Consider the following 20,770-nt stretch of genomic DNA (forward strand, 5'->3'; position numbering starts at 1 on the left):
TTTGAGACGCTTTGGATACTTTTCATTTTTTTGAAAAAATCCGGACCCGCGGGTCACATTTTTGGCTGCTTTTTCTTTCCTGAGCTGCACTCAGGTTTCTGCAGCTTGTTCAGAATCTAGAGCAGGGAAACAGGTTCCGCAAACTTTTTCTGCCCTTTCGGATCTCGGACATCATATGACGCGAGTTTGAGACACTTTGGATACTTTTCATTTTTTTGAAAAAATCCTGACCCGCGGGTCACATTTTTGCCTGCTTTTTCTTTCCTGAGCTGCACTCAGGTTTCTGCAGCTTGTTCAGAATCTAGAGCAGGGAAACAGGTTCCGCAAACTTTTTCTGCCCTTTTGGATCTCGGGCATCATATGACGCGAGTTTGAGACGCTTTGGATACTTTTCATTTTTTTGAAAAAATCCTGACCCGCGGGTCACACTTTTTGCCTGCTTTTTCTTTCCTGAGCTGCACTCAGGTTTCTGCAGCTTGTTTAGAATCTAGAGCAGGGAAACAGGTTCCGTAAACTTTTTCTGCCCTTTCGGATCTCGGGCATAATATGATGCTAGTTTGAGATGCTTTGGATACTTTTCATTTTTTTGAAAAAATCCTGACCCGCGGGTAACACTTTTTGCCTGCTTTTTCTTTCCTGAGCTGCACTCAGGTTTCTGCACCTTGCTCAGAATCTAGAGCAGGGAAACAGGTTCCGTAAACTTTTTCTGCCCTTTCGGATCTCAGGCATCATATGACGCGAGTTTGAGATGCTTTGGATACTTTTCATTTTTTTGAAAAAATCCTGACCGGCGGGTCACACTTTTTGCCTGCTTTTTCTCTCCTGAGCTGCACTCAGGTTTCTGCAGCTTGTTCAGAATCTAGAGCAGGGAAAAAGGTTCCGCAAACTTTTTCTGCCCATTCGGATCTCAGGCATCATATGACACGAGTTTGAGATGCTTTGGATACTTTTCATTTTTTTGAAAAAATCCTGAACCGCGGGTCACACTTTTTGCCTGCTTTTTCTTTCCTGAGCTGCATTCAGGTTTCTGCAGCTTGTTCAGAATCTAGAGCAGGGAAACATGTTCTGTAAACTTTTTCTGTCCTTTCGGATCTCGGGCATCATATGATGTGAGTTTGGGACGCTTTGGATACTTTTCTTTTTTTGAAGAAATCCTGACCCGCGGGTCACACTTTTTGCCTGCTTTTTCTCTCCTGAGGTGCACTCAGGTTTCTGCAGCTTGTTCAGAATCTAGAGCAGGGAAACAGGTTCTGTATACTTTTTCTGCCCTTCCGGATCTCGGGCATCATATGATGTGAGTTTGAGAAGCTTTGGATACTTTTCATTTTTTTGAAAAAATCCGGACCCGCGGGTCACATTTTTGCCTGCTTTTTTTTCCTGAGCTGCACTCAGGTTTCTGCACCTTGTTCAGAATCTAGAGCAGGGAAACAGGTTCCGTAAACTTTTTCTGCCCTTTCGGATCTCAGGCATCATATGACGCGAGTTTGAGACGCTTTGGATACTTTTCATTTTTTTGAAAAAATCCTGACCCGCGGGTCACACTTTTTGCCTGCTTTTTCTCTCCTGAGGTGCACAGGTTTCTGCAGCTTGTTCAGAATCTAGAGCAGGGAAACAGGTTCCGTAAACTTTTTCTGCCCTTTCGGATCTCGGGCATCATATGATGTGAGTTTGAGACGCTTTGGATACTTTTCATTTTTTTGAAAAAATCCTGACCCGCGGGTCACACTTTTTGCCTGCTTTTTCTCTCCCGAGGTGCACTCAGGTTTCTGCAGCTTGTTCATAATCTAGAGCAGGGAAACAGGTTCCGTAAACTTTTTCTGCCCTTTCGGATCTCGGGCATCATATGACGCGAGTTTGAGACGCTTTGGATACTTTTCATTTTTTTGAAAAAATCCTGACCCGCGGGTCACACTTTTTGCCTGCTTTTTCTCTCCTGAGGTGCACTCAGGTTTCTGCAGCATGTTCAGAATCTAGAGCAGGGAAACATGTTCTGTAAACTTTATCTGCCCTTTCAGATCTCGGGCATCACATGACGTGAGTTTGAGACGCTTTGTATACTTTTCATTTTTTTGAAAAAATCCTGACCCACGGGTCACACTTTTTGCCTGCTTTTTCTCTCCTGAGGTGCACTCAGGTTTCTGCAGCTTGTTCAGAATCTAGAGCAGGGAAACAGGTTCCGTAAACTTTTTCTGCCCTTTCGGATCTCGGGCATCATATGACGTGAGTTTGAGACGCTTTGGATACTTTTCATTTTTTTGAAAAAATCCTGACCCGCGGGTCACACTTTTTGCCTGCTTTTTCTCTCCTGAGGTGCACTCAGGTTTCTGCAGCTTGTTCAGAATCTAGAGCAGGGAAACAGGTTCCGTAAACTTTTTCTGCCCTTTCGGATCTCGGGCATCATATGACGTGAGTTTGAGACGCTTTGGATACTTTTCATTTTTTTGAAAAAATCCTGACCCGCGGGTCACACATTTTGCCTGCTTTTTCTCTCCTGAAGTGCACTCAGGTTTCTGCAGCCAGTTCAGAATCTAGAGCAGGGAAACAGGTTCCGTAAACTTTTTCTGCCCTTTCGGATCTCGGGCATCATATGACGCGAGTTTGAGACGCTTTGTATACTTCTCATTTTTTTGAAAAAATCCTGACCCGCGGGTCACACTTTTTGCCTGCTTTTTCTCTCCTGAGGTGCACTCAGGTTTCTGCAGCTTGTTCAGAATCTAGAGCAGGGAAACATGTTCTGTAAACTTTATCTGCCCTTTCAGATCTCGGGCATCACATGACGTGAGTTTGAGACGCTTTGTATACTTTTCATTTTTTTGAAAAAATCCTGACCCGCGGGTCACACTTTTTGCCTGCTTTTTCTCTCCTGAGGTGCACTCAGGTTTCTGCAGCTTGTTCAGAATCTAGAGCAGGGAAACAGGTTCCGTAAACTTTTTCTGCCCTTTCGGATCTCGGGCATCATATGACGCGAGTTTGAGATGCTTTGTATACTTTTCATTTTTTTGAAAAAATCCTGACCCGCGGGTCACACTTTTTGCCTGCTTTTTCTCTCCTGAGGTGCACTCAGGTTTCTGCAGCTTGTTCAGAATCTAGAGCAGGGAAACATGTTCTGTAAACTTTATCTGCCCTTTCAGATCTCGGGCATCACATCACGTGAGTTTGAGACGCTTTGTATACTTTTCATTTTTTTGAAAAAATCCTGACCCACGGGTCACACTTTTTGCCTGCTTTTTCTCTCCTGAGGTGCACTCAGGTTTCTGCAGCTTGTTCAGAATCTAGAGCAGGGAAACAGGTTCTGTAAACTTTATCTGCCCTTTCAGATCTCGGGCATCACATGACGTGAGTTTGAGACGCTTTGTATACTTTTCATTTTTTTGAAAAAATCCTGACCCGCGGGTCACACTTTTTGCCTGCTTTTTCTCTCCTGAGGTGCACTCAGGTTTCTGCAGCTTGTTCAGAATCTAGAGCAGGGAAACAGGTTCCGTAAACTTTTTCTGCCCTTTCGGATCTCGGGCATCATATGACGCGAGTTTGAGATGCTTTGTATACTTTTCATTTTTTTGAAAAAATCCTGACCCGCGGGTCACACTTTTTGCCTGCTTTTTCTCTCCTGAGGTGCACTCAGGTTTCTGCAGCTTGTTCAGAATCTAGAGCAGGGAAACATGTTCTGTAAACTTTATCTGCCCTTTCAGATCTCGGGCATCACATCACGTGAGTTTGAGACGCTTTGTATACTTTTCATTTTTTTGAAAAAATCCTGACCCACGGGTCACACTTTTTGCCTGCTTTTTCTCTCCTGAGGTGCACTCAGGTTTCTGCAGCTTGTTCAGAATCTAGAGCAGGGAAACAGGTTCCGTAAACTTTTTCTGCCCTTTCGGATCTCGGGCATCATATGATGTGAGTTTGAGACGCTTTGGATACTTTTCATTTTTTTGAAAAAATCCTGACCCGCGGGTCACACTTTTTGCCTGCTTTTTCTCTCCTGAGGTGCACAGGTTTCTGCAGCTTGTTCAGAATCTAGAGCAGGGAAACAGGTTCCGTAAACTTTTTCTGCCCTTTCGGATCTCGGGCATCATATGATGTGAGTTTGAGACGCTTTGGATACTTTTCATTTTTTTGAAAAAATCCTGACCCGCGGGTCACACTTTTTGCCTGCTTTTTCTCTCCCTTGGTGCACTCAGGTTTCTGCAGCTTGTTCATAATCTAGAGCAGGGAAACAGGTTCCGTAAACTTTTTCTGCCCTTTCGGATCTCGGGCATCATATGACGCGAGTTTGAGACGCTTTGGATACTTTTCATTTTTTTGAGAAAATCCTGACCCGCGGGTCACACTTTTTGCCTGCTTTTTCTCTCCTGAGGTGCACTCAGGTTTCTGCAGCATGTTCAGAATCTAGAGCAGGGAAACATGTTCTGTAAACTTTATCTGCCCTTTCAGATCTCGGGCATCACATGACGTGAGTTTGAGACGCTTTGTATACTTTTCATTTTTTTGAAAAAATCCTGACCCGCGGGTCACACTTTTTGCCTGCTTTTTCTCTCCTGAGGTGCACTCAGGTTTCTGCAGCTTGTTCAGAATCTAGAGCAGGGAAACAGGTTCCGTAAACTTTTTCTGCCCTTTCGGATCTCGGGCATCATATGACGTGAGTTTGAGACGCTTTGGATACTTTTCATTTTTTTGAAAAAATCCTGACCCGCGGGTCACACTTTTTGCCTGCTTTTTCTGTCCTGAGGTGCACTCAGGTTTCTGCAGCTTGTTCAGAATCTAGAGCAGGGAAACAGGTTCCGTAAACTTTTTCTGCCCTTTCGGATCTCGGGCATCATATGACGTGAGTTTGAGACGCTTTGGATACTTTTCATTTTTTTGAAAAAATCCTGACCCGCGGGTCACACATTTTGCCTGCTTTTTCTCTCCTGAAGTGCACTCAGGTTTCTGCAGCCAGTTCAGAATCTAGAGCAGGGAAACAGGTTCCGTAAACTTTTTCTGCCCTTTCGGATCTCGGGCATCATATGACGCGAGTTTGAGACGCTTTGTATACTTTTCATTTTTTTGAAAAAATCCTGACCCGCGGGTCACACTTTTTGCCTGCTTTTTCTCTCCTGAGGTGCACTCAGGTTTCTGCAGCTTGTTCAGAATCTAGAGCAGGGAAACAGGTTCCGTAAACTTTTTCTGCCCTTTCGGATCTCGGGCATCATATGACGCGAGTTTGAGACGCTTTGGATACTTTTCATTTTTTTGAAAAAATCCTGACCCGCGGGTCACACTTTTTGCCTGCTTTTTCTCTCCTGAGGTGCACTCAGGTTTCTGCAGCTTGTTCAGAATCTAGAGCAGGGAAACAGGTTCCGTAAACTTTTTCTGCCCTTTCGGATCTCCGGCATCATATGGTCTGAGTTTGAGACGCTTTGGATACTTTTCATTTTTTTGAAAAAATCCTGACCCGCGGGTCACACTTTTTGCCTGCTTTTTCTCTCCTGAGGTGCACTCAGGTTTCTGCAGCATGTTCAGAATCTAGAGCAGGGAAACATGTTCTGTAAACTTTATCTGCCCTTTCAGATCTCGGGCATCACATGACGTGAGTTTGAGACGCTTTGTATACTTTTCATTTTTTTGAAAAAATCCTGACCCGCGGGTCACACTTTTTGCCTACTTTTTCTCTCCTGAGGTGCACTCAGGTTTCTGCAGCTTGTTCAGAATCTAGAGCAGGGAAACAGGTTCCGTAAACTTTTTCTGCCCTTTCGGATCTCGGGCATCATATGACGTGAGTTTGAGACGCTTTGGATACTTTTCATTTTTTTGAAAAAATCCTGACCCGCGGGTCACACTTTTTGCCTGCTTTTTCTCTCCTGAGGTGCACTCAGGTTTCTGCAGCTTGTTCAGAATCTAGAGCAGGGAAACAGGTTCCGTAAACTTTTTCTGCCCTTTCGGATCTCGGACATCATATGACATGAGTTTGAGACGCTTTGGATACTTTTCATTTTTTTGAAAAAATCCGGACCCGCGGGTCACATTTTTGGCTGCTTTTTCTTTCCTGAGCTGCACTCAGGTTTCTGCAGCTTGTTCAGAATCTAGAGCAGGGAAACAGGTTCCGCAAACTTTTTCTGCCCTTTCGGATCTCGGACATCATATGACGCGAGTTTGAGACACTTTGGATACTTTTCATTTTTTTGAAAAAATCCTGACCCGCGGGTCACATTTTTGCCTGCTTTTTCTTTCCTGAGCTGCACTCAGGTTTCTGCAGCTTGTTCAGAATCTAGAGCAGGGAAACAGGTTCCGCAAACTTTTTCTGCCCTTTTGGATCTCGGGCATCATATGACGCGAGTTTGAGACGCTTTGGATACTTTTCATTTTTTTGAAAAAATCCTGACCCGCGGGTCACACTTTTTGCCTGCTTTTTCTTTCCTGAGCTGCACTCAGGTTTCTGCAGCTTGTTTAGAATCTAGAGCAGGGAAACAGGTTCCGTAAACTTTTTCTGCCCTTTCGGATCTCGGGCATAATATGATGCTAGTTTGAGATGCTTTGGATACTTTTCATTTTTTTGAAAAAATCCTGACCCGCGGGTAACACTTTTTGCCTGCTTTTTCTTTCCTGAGCTGCACTCAGGTTTCTGCACCTTGCTCAGAATCTAGAGCAGGGAAACAGGTTCCGTAAACTTTTTCTGCCCTTTCGGATCTCAGGCATCATATGACGCGAGTTTGAGATGCTTTGGATACTTTTCATTTTTTTGAAAAAATCCTGACCGGCGGGTCACACTTTTTGCCTGCTTTTTCTCTCCTGAGCTGCACTCAGGTTTCTGCAGCTTGTTCAGAATCTAGAGCAGGGAAAAAGGTTCCGCAAACTTTTTCTGCCCATTCGGATCTCAGGCATCATATGACACGAGTTTGAGATGCTTTGGATACTTTTCATTTTTTTGAAAAAATCCTGAACCGCGGGTCACACTTTTTGCCTGCTTTTTCTTTCCTGAGCTGCATTCAGGTTTCTGCAGCTTGTTCAGAATCTAGAGCAGGGAAACATGTTCTGTAAACTTTTTCTGTCCTTTCGGATCTCGGGCATCATATGATGTGAGTTTGGGACGCTTTGGATACTTTTCTTTTTTTGAAGAAATCCTGACCCGCGGGTCACACTTTTTGCCTGCTTTTTCTCTCCTGAGGTGCACTCAGGTTTCTGCAGCTTGTTCAGAATCTAGAGCAGGGAAACAGGTTCTGTATACTTTTTCTGCCCTTCCGGATCTCGGGCATCATATGATGTGAGTTTGAGAAGCTTTGGATACTTTTCATTTTTTTGAAAAAATCCGGACCCGCGGGTCACATTTTTGCCTGCTTTTTTTTCCTGAGCTGCACTCAGGTTTCTGCACCTTGTTCAGAATCTAGAGCAGGGAAACAGGTTCCGTAAACTTTTTCTGCCCTTTCGGATCTCAGGCATCATATGACGCGAGTTTGAGACGCTTTGGATACTTTTCATTTTTTTGAAAAAATCCTGACCCGCGGGTCACACTTTTTGCCTGCTTTTTCTCTCCTGAGCAGCACTCAGGTTTCTGCAGCTTGTTCAGAATCTAGAGCAGGGAAACAGGTTCCGTAAACATTTTCTGCCCTTTTGGATCTCGGACATCATATGACGTGAGTTTGAGACGCTTTGGATACTTTTCATTTTTTTGAAAAAATCCGGACCCGCGAGTCACATTTTTGGCTACTTTTTCTTTCCTGAGCTGCACTCAGGTTTCTGCAGCTTGTTCAGAATCTAGAGCAGGGAAACAGGTTCCGCAAACTTTTTCTGCCCTTTCGGATCTCTGGCATCATATGACGCGAGTTTGAGACACTTTGGATACTTTTCATTTTTTTGAAAAAATCCTGACCCGCGGGTCACATTTTTGCCTGCTTTTTCTTTCCTGAGCTGCACTCAGGTTTCTGCAGCTTGTTCAGAATCTAGAGCAGGGAAACAGGTTCCGCAAACTTTTTCTGCCCTTTTGGATCTCGGGCATCATATGACGCGAGTTTGAGACGCTTTGGATACTTTTCATTTTTTTGAAAAAATCCTGACCCGCGGGTCACACTTTTTGCCTGCTTTTTCTTTCCTGAGCTCCACTCAGGTTTCTGCAGCTTGTTTAGAATCTAGAGCAGGGAAACAGGTTCCGTAAACTTTTTCTGCCCTTTCGGATCTCGGGCATAATATGATGCTAGTTTGAGATGCTTTGGATACTTTTCATTTTTTTGAAAAAATCCTGACCGGCGGGTCACACTTTTTGCCTGCTTCTTCTCTCCTGAGCTGCACTCAGGTTTCTGCAGCTTGTTCAGAATCTAGAGCAGGGAAACAGGTTCCGCAAACTTTTTCTGCCCATTCGGATCTCAGGCATCATATGACACGAGTTTGAGATGCTTTGGATACTTTTCATTTTTTTGAAAAAATCCTGAACCGCGGGTCACACTTTTTGCCTGCTTTTTCTTTCCTGAGCTGCACTCAGGTTTCTGCAGCTTGTTCAGAATCTAGAGCAGGGAAACAGGTTCCGTAAACTTTTTCTGCCCTTTCGGATCTCCGGCATCATATGATGTGAGTTTGAGACGCTTTGGATACTTTTCATTTTTTTGAAAAAATCCTGACCCGCGGGTCACACTTTTTGCCTGCTTTTTCTCTCCTGAGGTGCACTCAGGTTTCTGCAGCTTGTTCAGAATCTAGAGCAGGGAAACATGTTCTGTAAACTTTTTCTGCTCTTTCAGATCTCGGGCATCATATGACGTGAGTTTGAGACGCTTTGGATACTTTTAATTTTTTTGAAAAAATCCTGACCTGCGGGTCACACTTTTTGCCTGCTTTTTCTCTCCGGAGGTGCACTCAGGTTTCTGCAGCTTGTTCAGGATCTAGAGCAGGGAAACAGGTTCCGTAAACTTTTTCTGCCCTTTCGGATCTCGGGCATCATATGACGTGAGTTTGAGACGCTTTGGATACTTTTCATTTTTTTGAAAAAATCCGGACCCGCGGGTCACATTTTTGGCTGCTTTTTCTTTCCTGAGCTGCACTCAGGTTTCTGCAGCTTGTTCAGAATCTAGAGCAGGGAAACAGGTTCCGTAAACTTTTTCTGCCCTTTCCGATCTCGGGCATCATATGACGCGAGTTTGAGACGCTTTGGATACTTTTCATTTTTTTGAAAAAATCCTGACCCGTGGGTCACATTTTTGCCTGCTTTTTCTTTCCTGAGCTGCACTCAGGTTTCTGCAGCTTGTTCAGAATCTAGAGCAGGGAAACAGGTTCCGCAAACTTTTTCTGCCCTTTTGGATCTCGGGCATCATATGACGCGAGTTTGAGACGCTTTGGATACTTTTCATTTTTTTGAAAAAATCCTGACCCGCGGGTCACACTTTTTGCCTGATTTTTCTTTCCTGAGCTGCACTCAGGTTTCTGCAGCTTGTTCAGAATCTAGAGCAGGGAAACAGGTTCCGTAAACTTTTTCTGCCCTTTCGGATCTCGGGCATCATATGACGTGAGTTTGAGACACTTTGGATACTTTTCATTTTTTTGAAAAAATCCGGACCCGCGGGTCATATTTTTGGCTGCTTTTTCTTTCCTGAGCTGCACTCAGGTTTCTGCAGCTTGTTCAGAATCTAGAGCAGGGAAACAGGTTCCGTAAACTTTTTCTGCCCTTTCCGATCTCGGGCATCATATGACGCGAGTTTGAGACGCTTTGGATACTTTTCATTTTTTTGAAAAAATCCTGACCCGTGGGTCACATTTTTGCCTGCTTTTTCTTTCCTGAGCTGCACTCAGGTTTCTGCAGCTTGTTCAGAATCTAGAGCAGGGAAACAGGTTCTGTATACTTTTTCTGCCCTTCCGGATCTCGGGCATCATATGATGTGAGTTTGAGAAGCTTTGGATACTTTTCATTTTTTTGAAAAAATCCGGACCCGCGGGTCACATTTTTGGCTGCTTTTTCTTTCCTGAGCTGCACTCAGGCTTCTGCACCTTGTTCAGAATCTAGAGCAGGGAAACAGGTTCCGCAAACTTTTTCTGCCCTTTTGGATCTCGGGCATCATATGACGCGAGTTTGAGACGCTTTGGATACTTTTCATTTTTTTGAAAAAATCCTGACCCGCGGGTCACACTTTTTGCCTGCTTTTTCTTTCCTGAGCTGCACTCAGGTTTCTGCAGCTTGTTTAGAATCTAGAGCAGGGAAACAGGTTCCGTAAACTTTTTCTGCCCTTTCGGATCTCGGGCATAATATGATGCTAGTTTGAGATGCTTTGGATACTTTTCATTTTTTTGAAAAAATCCTGACCGGCGGGTCACACTTTTTGCCTGCTTTTTCTCTCCTGAGCTGCACTCAGGTTTCTGCAGCTTGTTCAGAATCTAGAGCAGGGAAAAAGGTTCCGCAAACTTTTTCTGCCCATTCGGATCTCAGGCATCATATGACACGAGTTTGAGATGCTTTGGATACTTTTCATTTTTTTGAAAAAATCCTGAACCGCGGGTCACACTTTTTGCCTGCTTTTTCTTTCCTGAGCTGCACTCAGGTTTCTGCAGCTTGTTCAGAATCTAGAGCAGGGAAACATGTTCTGTAAACTTTTTCTGTCCTTTCGGATCTCGGGCATCATATGAGGTGAGTTTGAGACGCTTTGGATACTTTTCTTTTTTTGAAGAAATCCTGACCCGCGGGTCACACTTTTTGCCTGCTTTTTCTCTCCTGAGGTGCACTCAGGTTTCTGCAGCTTGTTCAGAATCTAGAGCAGGGAAACAGGTTCCGTAAACTTTTTCTGCCCTTCCGGATCTCGGGCATCATATGATGTGAGTTTGAGAAGCTTTGGATACTTTTCATTTTTTTGAAAAAATCCGGACCCGCGGGTCACATTTTTGGCTGCTTTTTCTTTCCTGAGCTGCACTCAGGTTTCTGCACCTTGTTCAGAATCTAGAGCAGGGAAACAGGTTCCGCAAACTTTTTCTGCCCTTTTGGATCTCGGGCATCATATGACGCGAGTTTGAGACGCTTTGGATACTTTTCATTTTTTTGAAAAAATCCTGACCGGCGGGTCACACTTTTTGCCTGCTTTTTCTCTCCTGAGCTGCACTCAGGTTTCTGCAGCTTGTTCAGAATCTAGAGCAGGGAAAAAGGTTCCGCAAACTTTTTCTGCCCATTCGGATCTCAGGCATCATATGACACGAGTTTGAGATGCTTTGGATACTTTTCATTTTTTTGAAAAAATCCTGAACCGCGGGTCACACTTTTTGCCTGCTTTTTCTTTCCTGAGCTGCACTCAGGTTTCTGCAGCTTCTTCAGAATCTAGAGCAGGGAAACATGTTCTGTAAACTTTTTCTGTCCTTTCTGATCTCGGGCATCATATGATGTGAGTTTGAGACGCTTTGGATACTTTTCTTTTTTTGAAAAAATCCTAACCCGCGGGTCACACTTTTTGCCTGCTTTTTCTCTCCTGAGGTGCACTCAGGTTTCTGCTGCTTGTTCAGAATCTAGAGCAGGGAAACAGGTTCCGCAAACTTTTTCTGCCCTTTCGGATCTCGGGCATCATATGACGTGAGTTTGAGACGCTTTGGATACTTTTCATTTTTTTGAAGAAATCCTGACCCGCGGGTCACACTTTTTGCCTGCTTTTTCTCTCCTGAGGTGCACTCAGGTTTCTGCAGCTTGTTCAGAATCTAGAGCAGGGAAACAGGTTCTGTATACTTTTTCTGCCCTTCCGGATCTCGGGCATCATATGATGTGAGTTTGAGACGCTTTGGATACTTTTCATTTTTTTGAAAAAATCCTGACCCGCGGGTCACACTTTTTGCCTGCTTTTTCTCTCCTGAGGTGCACTCAGGTTTCTGCAGCTTGTTCAGAATCTAGAGCAGGGAAACATGTTCTGTTAACTTTATGTGCCCTTTCAGATCTCGGGCATCACATGACGTGAGTTTGAGACGCTTTGTATACTTTTCATTTTTTTGAAAAAATCCTGACCCGCGGGTCACACTTTTTGCCTGCTTTTTCTCTCCTGAGCTGCACTCAGGTTTCTGCAGCTTGTTCAGAATCTAGAGCAGGGAAAAAGGTTCCGCAAACTTTTTCTGCCCATTCGGATCTCAGGCATCATATGACACGAGTTTGAGATGCTTTGGATACTTTTCATTTTTTTGAAAAAATCCTGAACCGCGGGTCACACTTTTTGCCTGCTTTTTCTTTCCTGAGCTGCACTCAGGTTTCTGCAGCTTCTTCAGAATCTAGAGCAGGGAAACATGTTCTGTAAACTTTTTCTGTCCTTTCTGATCTCGGGCATCATATGATGTGAGTTTGAGACGCTTTGGATACTTTTCTTTTTTTGAAAAAATCCTAACCCGCGGGTCACACTTTTTGCCTGCTTTTTCTCTCCTGAGGTGCACTCAGGTTTCTGCTGCTTGTTCAGAATCTAGAGCAGGGAAACAGGTTCCGCAAACTTTTTCTGCCCTTTCGGATCTCGGGCATCATATGACGTGAGTTTGAGACGCTTTGGATACTTTTCATTTTTTTGAAGAAATCCTGACCCGCGGGTCACACTTTTTGCCTGCTTTTTCTCTCCTGAGGTGCACTCAGGTTTCTGCAGCTTGTTCAGAATCTAGAGCAGGGAAACAGGTTCTGTATACTTTTTCTGCCCTTCCGGATCTCGGGCATCATATGATGTGAGTTTGAGAAGCTTTGGATACTTTTCATTTTTTTGAAAAAATCCTGACCCGCGGGTCACACTTTTTGCCTGCTTTTTCTCTCCTGAGGTGCACTCAGGTTTCTGCAGCTTGTTCAGAATCTAGAGCAGGGAAACATGTTCTGTTAACTTTATGTGCCCTTTCAGATCTCGGGCATCACATGACGTGAGTTTGAGACGCTTTGTATACTTTTCATTTTTTTGAAAAAATCCTGACCCGCGGGTCACACTTTTTGCCTGCTTTTTCTCTCCTGAGGTGCACTCAGGTTTCTGCACCTTGTTCAGAATCTAGAGCAGGGAAACAGGTTCCGTAACCTTTTTCTGCCCTTTCGGATCTCAGGCATCATATGACGTGAGTTTGAGACGCTTTGGATACTTTTCATTTTTTTGAAGAAATCCTGACCCGCGGGTCACACTTTTTGCCTGCTTTTTCTCTCCTGAGGTGCACTCAGGTTTCTGCAGCTTGTTCAGAATCTAGAGCAGGGAAACAGGTTCTGTATACTTTTTCTGCCCTTCCGGATCTCGGGCATCATATGATGTGAGTTTGAGAAGCTTTGGATACTTTTCATTTTTTTGAAAAAATCCTGACCCGCGGGTCACACTTTTTGCCTGCTTTTTCTCTCCTGAGGTGCACTCAGGTTTCTGCAGCTTGTTCAGAATCTAGAGCAGGGAAACATGTTCTGTTAACTTTATCTGCCCTTTCAGATCTCGGGCATCACATGACGTGAGTTTGAGACGCTTTGTATACTTTTCATTTTTTTGAAAAAATCCTGACCCGCGGGTCACACTTTTTGCCTGCTTTTTCTCTCCTGAAGTGCACTCAGGTTTCTGCAGCTTGTTCAGAATCTAGAGCAGGGAAACAGGTTCCGTAAACTTTTTCTGCCCCTTCGGATCTCGGGCATCATATGACGCGAGTTTGAGACGCTTTGGATACTTTTCATTTTTTTGAAAAAATCCTGACCCGCGGGTCACACTTTTTGCCTGCTTTTTCTCTCCTGAGGTGCACTCAGGTTTCTGCAGCTTGTTCAGAATCTAGAGCAGGGAAACAGGTTCCGCAAACTTTTTCTGCCCTTTTGGATCTCGGGCATCATATGACGCGAGTTTGAGACGCTTTGGATACTTTTCATTTTTTTGAAAAAATCCTGACCCGCGGGACACACTTTTTGCCGGCTTTTTCTTTCCTGAGCTGCACTCAGGTTTCTGCAGCTTGTTTAGAATGTAGAGCAGGGAAACAGGTTCCGTAAACTTTTTCTGCCCTTTCTGATCTCGGGCATAATATGATGCGAGTTTGAGACGCTTTGGATACTTTTCATTTTTTTGAAGAAATCCTGACCCGCGGGTCACACTTTTTGCCTGCTTTTTCTCTCCTGAGGTGCACTCAGGTTTCTGCAGCTTGTTCAGAATCTAGAGCAGGGAAACAGGTTCTGTATACTTTTTCTGCCCTTCCGGATCTCGGGCATCATATGATGTGAGTTTGAGAAGCTTTGGATACTTTTCATTTTTTTGAAAAAATCCTGACCCGCGGGTCACACTTTTTGCCTGCTTTTTCTCTCCTGAGGTGCACTCAGGTTTCTGCAGCTTGTTCAGAATCTAGAGCAGGGAAACATGTTCTGTTAACTTTATCTGCCCTTTCAGATCTCGGGCATCACATGACGTGAGTTTGAGACGCTTTGTATACTTTTCATTTTTTTGAAAAAATCCTGACCCGCGGGTCACACTTTTTGCCTGCTTTTTCTCTCCTGAAGTGCACTCAGGTTTCTGCAGCTTGTTCAGAATCTAGAGCAGGGAAACAGGTTCCGTAAACTTTTTCTGCCCCTTCGGATCTCGGGCATCATATGACGCGAGTTTGAGACGCTTTGGATACTTTTCATTTTTTTGAAAAAATCCTGACCCGCGGGTCACACTTTTTGCCTGCTTTTTCTCTCCTGAGGTGCACTCAGGTTTCTGCACCTTGTTCAGAATCTAGAGCAGGGAAACAGGTTCCGTAAACTTTTTCTGCCCTTTCGGATCTCAGGCATCATATGACGCGAGTTTGAGATGCTTTGGATACTTTTCATTTTTTTGAAAAAATCCTGACCGGCGGGTCACACTTTTTGCCTGCTTTTTCTCTCCTGAGCAGCACTCAGGTTTCTGCAGCTTGTTCAGAATCTAGAGCAGGGAAACCTGTTCCGTAAACTTTTTCTGCCCTTTCGGATCTTGGGCATCATATGACGTGAGTTTGAGACGCTTTGGATACTTTTCATTTTTTTGAAAAAATCCTGACCCGCGGGTCACACTTTTTGCCTGCTTTTTCTCTCCCGAGGTGCACTCAGGTTTCTGCAGCTTGTTCAGAATCTAGAGCAGGGAAACAGGTTCTGTATACTTTTTCTGCCCTTCCGGATCTCGGGCATCATACGATCTGAGTTTGAGACGCTTTGGATGCTTTTCATTTTTTTGAAAAAATCCTGACCCGCGGGTCACATTTTTGCCTGCTTTTTCTTTCCTAAGCTGCACTCAGGTTTCTGCAGCTTGTTCAGAATCTAGAGCAGGGAAACAGGTTCCGCAAACTTTTTCTGCCCTTTTGGATCTCGGGCATCATATGACGCGAGTTTGAGACGCTTTGGATACTTTTCATTTTTTTGAAAAAATCCTGACCCGCTGGTCACACTTTTTGCCTGCTTTTTCTTTCCTGAGCTGCACTCAGGTTTCTGCAGCTTGTTTAGAATGTAGAGCAGGGAAACAGGTTCCGTAAACTTTTTCTGCCCTTTCTGATCTCGGGCATAATATGATGCGAGTTTGAGACGCTTTGGATACTTTTCATTTTTTTGAAAAAATCCTGACCCGCGGGTCACACTTTTTGCCTGCTTTTTCTCTCCTGAAGTGCACTCAGGTTTCTGCAGCTTGTTCAGAATCTAGAGCAGGGAAACATGTTCCGTAAACTTTTTCTGCCCCTTCGGATCTCGGGCATCATATGACGCGAGTTTGAGACGCTTTGGATACTTTTCATTTTTTTGAAAAAATCCTGACCTGCGGGTCACACTTTTTGCCTGCTTTTTCTTTCCTGAGCTGCACTCAGGTTTCTGCAGCTTGTTCAGAATCTAGAGCAGGGAAACATGTTCTGTAAACTTTTTCTGTCCTTTCGGATCTCGGGCATCATATGATGTGAGTTTGAGACGCTTTGGATACTTTTCTTTTTTTGAAAAAATCCTGACCCGCGGGTCACACTTTTTGCCTGCTTTTTCTCTCCTGAGGTGCACTCAGGTTTCTGCTGCTTGTTCAGAATCTAGAGCAGGGAAACAGGGTCCGCAAACTTTTTCTGCCCTTTCGGATCTCGGGCATCATATGACGTGACTTTGAGACGCTTTGGATACTTTTCATTTTTTTGAGGAAATCCTGACCCGCTGGTCACACTTTTTGCCTGCTTTTTCTTTCCTGAGCTGCACTCAGGTTTCTGCAGCTTGTTTAGAATGTAGAGCAGGGAAACAGGTTCCGTAAACTTTTTCTGCCCTTTCTGATCTCGGGCATCATATGACGCGAGTTTGAGACGCTTTGGATACTTTTCATTTTTTTGAAAAAATCCTGACCCGCGGGTCACACTTTTTGCCTGCTTTTTCTCTCCTGAGGTGCACTCAGGTTTCTGCAGCTTGTTCAGAATCTAGAGCAGGGAAACAGGTTCCGCAAACTTTTTCTGCCCTTTTGGATCTCGGGCATCATATGACGCGAGTTTGAGACGCTTTGGATACTTTTCATTTTTTTGAAAAAATCCTGACCCGCGGGTCACACTTTTTGCCGGCTTTTTCTTTCCTGAGCTGCACTCAGGTTTCTGCAGCTTGTTTAGAATGTAGAGCAGGGAAACAGGTTCCGTAAACTTTTTCTGCCCTTTCTGATCTCGGGCATAATATGATGCGAGTTTGAGACGCTTTGGATACTTTTCATTTTTTTGAAGAAATCCTGACCCGCGGGTCACACTTTTTGCCTGCTTTTTCTCTCCTGAGGTGCACTCAGGTTTCTGCAGCTTGTTCAGAATCTAGAGCAGGGAAACAGGTTCTGTATACTTTTTCTGCCCTTCCGGATCTCGGGCATCATATGATGTGAGTTTGAGAAGCTTTGGATACTTTTCATTTTTTTGAAAAAATCCTGACCCGCGGGTCACACTTTTTGCCTGCTTTTTCTCTCCTGAGGTGCACTCAGGTTTCTGCAGCTTGTTCAGAATCTAGAGCAGGGAAACAGGTTCCGTAAACTTTTTCTGCCCTTTCGGATCTCAGGCATCATATGACGCGAGTTTGAGATGCTTTGGATACTTTTCATTTTTTTGAAAAAATCCTGACCGGCGGGTCACACTTTTTGCCTGCTTTTTCTCTCCTGAGCAGCACTCAGGTTTCTGCAGCTTGTTCAGAATCTAGAGCAGGGAAACCTGTTCCGTAAACTTTTTCTGCCCTTTCGGATCTTGGGCATCATATGACGTGAGTTTGAGACGCTTTGGATACTTTTCATTTTTTTGAAAAAATCCTGACCCGCGGGTCACACTTTTTGCCTGCTTTTTCTCTCCCGAGGTGCACTCAGGTTTCTGCAGCTTGTTCAGAATCTAGAGCAGGGAAACAGGTTCTGTATACTTTTTCTGCCCTTCCGGATCTCGGGCATCATACGATCTGAGTTTGAGACGCTTTGGATGCTTTTCATTTTTTTGAAAAAATCCTGACCCGCGGGTCACATTTTTGCCTGCTTTTTCTTTCCTAAGCTGCACTCAGGTTTCTGCAGCTTGTTCAGAATCTAGAGCAGGGAAACAGGTTCCGCAAACTTTTTCTGCCCTTTTGGATCTCGGGCATCATATGACGCGAGTTTGAGACGCTTTGGATACTTTTCATTTTTTTGAAAAAATCCTGACCCGCTGGTCACACTTTTTGCCTGCTTTTTCTTTCCTGAGCTGCACTCAGGTTTCTGCAGCTTGTTTAGAATGTAGAGCAGGGAAACAGGTTCCGTAAACTTTTTCTGCCCTTTCTGATCTCGGGCATAATATGATGCGAGTTTGAGACGCTTTGGATACTTTTCATTTTTTTGAAAAAATCCTGACCCGCGGGTCACACTTTTTGCCTGCTTTTTCTCTCCTGAAGTGCACTCAGGTTTCTGCAGCTTGTTCAGAATCTAGAGCAGGGAAACATGTTCCGTAAACTTTTTCTGCCCCTTCGGATCTCGGGCATCATATGACGCGAGTTTGAGACGCTTTGGATACTTTTCATTTTTTTGAAAAAATCCTGACCTGCGGGTCACACTTTTTGCCTGCTTTTTCTTTCCTGAGCTGCACTCAGGTTTCTGCAGCTTGTTCAGAATCTAGAGCAGGGAAACATGTTCTGTAAACTTTTTCTGTCCTTTCGGATCTCGGGCATCATATGATGTGAGTTTGAGACGCTTTGGATACTTTTCTTTTTTTGAAAAAATCCTGACCCGCGGGTCACACTTTTTGCCTGCTTTTTCTCTCCTGAGGTGCACTCAGGTTTCTGCTGCTTGTTCAGAATCTAGAGCAGGGAAACAGGGTCCGCAAACTTTTTCTGCCCTTTCGGATCTCGGGCATCATATGACGTGACTTTGAGACGCTTTGGATACTTTTCATTTTTTTGAGGAAATCCTGACCCGCGGGTCACACTTTTTGCCTGCTTTTTCTCTCCTGAGGTGCACTCAGGTTTCTGCAGCTTGTTCAGAATCTAGAGCAGGGAAACAGGTTCTGTATACTTTTTCTGCCCTTCCGGATCTCGGGCATCATATGATGTGAGTTTGAGAAGCTTTGGATACTTTTCATTTTTTTGAAAAAATCCTGACCCGCGGGTCACACTTTTTGCCTGCTTTTTCTCTCCTGAGGTGCACTCAGGTTTCTGCAGCTTGTTCAGAATCTAGAGCAGGGAAACAGGTTCCGCAAACTTTTTCTGCCCTTTTGGATCTCGGGCATCATATGACGCGAGTTTGAGACGCTTTGGATACTTTTCATTTTTTTGAAAAAATCCTGACCCGCGGGTCACACTTTTTGCCTGCTTTTTCTTTCCTGAGCTGCACTCAGGTTTCTGCAGCTTGTTTAGAATGTAGAGCAGGGAAACAGGTTCCGTAAACTTTTTCTGCCCTTTCTGGTCTCGGGCATAATATGATGCGAGTTTGAGACGCTTTGGATACTTTTCATTTTTTTGAAAAAATCCTGACCCGCGGGTCACACTTTTTGCCTGCTTTTTCTCTCCTGAGCTGCACTCAGGTTTCTGCAGCTTGTTCAGAATCTAGAGCAGGGAAACATGTTCCGTAAACTTTTTCTGCCCCTTCGGATCTCGGGCATCATATGACGCGAGTTTGAGACGCTTTGAATACTTTTCATTTTTTTGAAAAAATCCTGACCCGCGGGTCACACTTTTTGCCTGCTTTTTCTCTCCTGAAGTGCACTCAGCTTTCTGCAGCTTGTTCAGAATCTAGAGCAGGGAAACAGGTTTCGTAAACTTTTTCTGCCCTTTCGGATCTCCGGCATCATATGATGTGTGTTTGAGACGCTTTGGATACGTTTCATTTTTTTGAAAAAATCCTGACCCGCGGGTCACACTTTTTGCCTGCTTTTTCTCTCCTGAGGTGCACTCAGGTTTCTGCAGCTTGTTCAGAATCTAGAGCAGGGAAACAGGTTCCGTAAACTTTTTCTGCCCTTTCGGATCTCGGGCATCATATGATGTGAGTTTGAGACGCTTTGGATACTTTTCATTTTTTGAAAAAATCCTGACCCGCGGGTCACACTTTTTGCCTTCTTTTTCTCTCCTGAAGTGCACTCAGGTTTCTGCAGCTTGTTCAGAATCTAGAGCAGGGAAACATGTTCCGTAAACTTTTTCTGCCCCTTCGGATCTCTGGCATCATATGACGCGAGTTTGAGACGCTTTGGATACTTTTCATTTTTTTGAAAAAATCCTGACCCGCGGGTCACACTTTTTGCCTGCTTTTTCTCTCCTGAAGTGCACTCAGGTTTCTGCAGCTTGTTCAGAATCTAGAGCAGGGAAACAGGTTCCGTAAACTTTTTCTGCCCTTTCGGATCTCCGGCATCATATGACGTGAGTTTGAGACGCTTTGGATACTTTTCATTTTTTTGAAAAAATCCTGACCCGCGGGTCACACTTTTTGCCTGATTTTTCTTTCCTGAGCTGCAGTCAGGTTTCTGCAGCTTGTTCAGAATCTAGAGCAGGGAAACAGGTTCCGTAAACTTTTTCTGCCCTTTCGGATCTCGGGCATCATATGATGTGAGTTTGAGACGCTTTGGATACTTTTCATTTTTTTGAAAAAATCCTGACCCGCGGGTCACACTTTTTGCCTGCTTTTTCTCTCCCGAGGTGCACTCAGGTTTCTGCAGCTTGTTCATAATCTAGAGCAGGGAAACAGGTTCCGTAAACTTTTTCTGCCCTTTCGGATCTCGGGCATCCTATGACGCGAGTTTGAGACGCTTTGGATACTTTTCATTTTTTTGAAAAAATCCTGACCCGCGGGTCACACTTTTTGCCTGCTTTTTCTCTCCTGAGGTGCACTCAGGTTTCTGCAGCTTGTTCAGAATCTAGAGCAGGGAAACAGGTTCCGTAAACTTTTTCTGCCCTTTCGGATCTTCGGCATCATATGATGTGAGTTTGAGACGCTTTGTATACTTTTCATTTTTTTGAAAAAATCCTGACCCGCGGGTCACACTTTTTGCCTGCTTTTTATCTCCTGAGGTGCACTCAGGTTTCTGCAGCTTGTTCAGAATCTAGAGCAGGGAAACATGTTCTGTAAACTTTATCTGCCCTTTCAGATCTCGGGCATCACATGACGTGAGTTTGAGATGCTTTGGATACTTTTCATTTTTTTGAAAAAATCCTGACCCGCGGGTCACACTTTTTGCCTGCTTTTTCTCTCCTGAGGTGCACTCAGGTTTCTGCAGCTTGTTCAGAATCTAGAGCAGGGAAACAGGTTCCGTAAACTTTTTCTGCCCTTTCGGATCTTCGGCATCATATGATGTGAGTTTGAGACGCTTTGTATACTTTTCATTTTTTTGAAAAAATCCTGACCCGCGGGTCACACTTTTTGCCTGCTTTTTCTCTCCTGAAGTGCACTCAGGTTTCTGCAGCTTGTTCAGAATCTAGAGCAGGGAAACATGTTCCGTAAACTTTTTCTGC

This window comes from Rhineura floridana, chromosome 6 (genome assembly GCF_030035675.1).
Source record: "Rhineura floridana isolate rRhiFlo1 chromosome 6, rRhiFlo1.hap2, whole genome shotgun sequence".
NCBI lineage: Eukaryota > Metazoa > Chordata > Lepidosauria > Squamata > Rhineuridae > Rhineura > Rhineura floridana.